This window comes from Orcinus orca, chromosome 6 (assembly GCF_937001465.1).
Source record: "Orcinus orca chromosome 6, mOrcOrc1.1, whole genome shotgun sequence".
NCBI lineage: Eukaryota > Metazoa > Chordata > Mammalia > Artiodactyla > Delphinidae > Orcinus > Orcinus orca.
The window spans coordinates 8422462-8425287 of NC_064564.1; the positions used below are offsets into that span (position 1 = coordinate 8422462).

The window sequence follows — 2826 nt, forward strand, 5'->3', positions numbered from 1 at the left end:
AGGATCTTGTGTGGTCCCCAGAACAGCTGCAGTCACATCACTTGGAAGCCCGGTAGTGGAGGAAGAGAATCCAAAAATTTGCCCATGGGAATGGGGGCAGAGAGAGGTGTTTGCCACATACAGGCAATCTTTGTGGGAGGAAGGTAGATCTAGGGGGGAAAAGAAGACTTCTTGTGTTGATTGATTTACTTCTGAGAAACCTGAGTTTCCCTAGAGATTAAAAAAAGAGTAAGGTGCAAGTGTAGCAGCTTAGAATGAACAAATTGAGAATAGGGTCTGAAAATGGGTGGGTGAACAGCTGAAGGTTGCCCTAATTTAAGGAAAAGTACAAAAATTGGTATCTGGAAAGCAGCAGAAGGCTTCTTCTCTGTACTCTCAGTCACCTATCCAAACCAGGGACGTATCCTTCACCTTGTATTCATCTAGCCAAATGTGCACCAGTCTGAGACTGTTATATACCAAGGCTTTTACAATTCCAGTGTGGTTTGCAAAGTGTTGCTTATCAATATGTCCTACTCGAGAGCAGGGGAGTATAAAGAGTTGGCCTCCATACATCCAGGTCCTTAGTGAAAGTTCCAAATTTTCTCCTCCCCAGAGATTTATGCCCTTGTACTTTCCGATTGCATTAAAATAATGCCTATTTATAGCACAACTTCCTCCAGTCATTGCAGGTGACCAGATAGGTCTAGTGGGTCCTTCTGGTCCATCCATCTCATAAGAGAAATCACGATCCCGTTTAAATTGCAGATACCAGTTGAAAGCTCCCCTGACAACAGGAGAGGACTGCTATTCCAGGGTCACATAATCACTGGCATCTATCAGAGGACACACCCCCATTTGGGGGTCCTTAGCAATGGCATTCAGCACGGGCTCCAGCCATACTTTAGTCACTTTGCAGTGGCTATCCAGGAGCATCAGAACGTCCCCTGAAGCACGCGATGCTCCAGTCAGCCTTGCTCGAATCAGTCCCGCTCTCTTTTTGTTTCTTATTAATTTAATCTTTCCCCGAAAATTTTCCACATGGTAGTCTAGTTTCTCTTTCAAATCATCAAATTCCCTCATGTCATCTACCAAAATAATTTCTTCAAGGATATGCTGTGGAGTGAGAGTCATGACACTGGACACTGTCCGAAACAAGACATTAAATTCTTCATTGTGGAAACAAATGACAATCCTGGCACTAGGTAGGTTGGATGGGCACTCCTTTTTTTTTTTTTTCAAGCATCTTTATTGGAGTATAATTGCTTTACAATGGTGTGTTAGTTTCTGCTTTATAACAAAGTGAATCAGCTATACATATATATATATATATATATATATATCCCCATGTCTACTCCCTCTCGCGTCTCCCTCCCACCCTCCCTATCCCACCCCTCCAGGTGGACACAAAGCACAGAGCTGATCTTGTGCTATGCGGCTGCTTCCCACTAGCTATCTGTTGTACAGTTGGTAGTGTATATATGTACATACCACTCTCTCACTTTGTCCCAGCTCACCCTTCCCCCTCCCCATATCCTCAGGTCCATTCTCTAGTAGGTCTGCGTCTTTATTCCCATCCTGCCCCTAGGTTCTTCATGCCTATTTTTTTTTCCTTTTAGATTCCATATATATGTGTCAGCATACGGTACTTCTTTTTCTCTTTCTGACTTACGGCACTCTGTATGACAGACTCTAGGTCCATCCACCTCACTACAAATAACTCAATTTCGGTTTTTTTATGGCTGAGTAATATTCCATTGTATATATGTGCCACATCTTCTTTATCCATTCATCTGTCAGTGGACAGTTAGGTTGCTTCCATGTCCTGGCTATTGTAAATAGAGCTGCAGTGAATATTCTGGTACATAACTCTTTTTGAATTATGGTTTCCTCTGGGTACATGCCCAGTATTGGGATTGCTGGGTCGTATGGAAGTTTTATTTTTAGTTTTTTAAGGAACCTCCATACTGTTCTCCATAGTGGCTGTATCACTTTACATTCCCACCAACAGTGCAAGAGGGTTCCCTTTTCTCCACACCCTCTCCAGCATTTGTTGTTTGTAGATTTTTTGATGATGGCCATTCTGACTGGTGTGAGGTGATACCGCATTGTAGTTTTGTTTTTCATTTCTCTAGTGATTAATGATGTTGCGCATTCTTTCATGTGTTTGTTGGCAGTCTGTATATCTTCTTTGGAGAAATGTCTGTTTAGGTCTTCTGCCCATTTTTGGATTGGGTTGTTTGTTTTTTTTGATATTCAGCTGCATGAGATGCTTGTAAATTTTGGAGATTAATCCTTTGTCTGTTGCTTCATTTGCAAATATTTTCTCCCATTCTGAGGGTTGTCTTTTTGTCTTGTTTATGGTTTCCTTTGCTGTGCAAAAGCTTTTAAGTTTCATTAGGTCCCATTTGTTTTGTTTTTTTTTTGTTTTTATTTCCATTTCTCTAGGAGGTGGATCAAAAAGGATCTTGCTGTGATTTATGTCAAAGAGTGTTCGGCCTATGTTTTCCTCTAAGAGTTTTATAATGTCTGGCCTTACAATTAGGTCTTTAATACATTTTGAGTTTATTTTCGTGTATGGTGTTAGGGAGTGTTCTAATTTCATTCTTTTACATGTAGCTGTCCCGTTTTCCCAGCACCACTTATTGAACAGGCTGTCTTTTCTCCATTATATATTCTTGCCTCCTTTATCAAAAATAATGTGACCATATGTGTGTGGGCCTATCTCTGGGCTTTTTATCCTGTTCCATTGATCTATATTTCTGTTTTTGTGCCAGTACCATACTGTCTTGATTACTGTAGCTTTGTAGTATAGTCTGAAGTAAGGGAACCCGATTCCTCCAGCTC

At 41.1% G+C, this 2826-nt stretch overlaps 1 pseudogene; it reads right to left on the minus strand.

Annotated features, from left to right (window-relative positions):
* Window positions 1–375: 375 nt before the first annotated feature.
* On the minus strand, window positions 376–1206 carry LOC101286217 (inactive polypeptide N-acetylgalactosaminyltransferase-like protein 5; annotated as a pseudogene).
* Between the last annotated feature and the right edge of the window lie 1620 nt (window positions 1207–2826).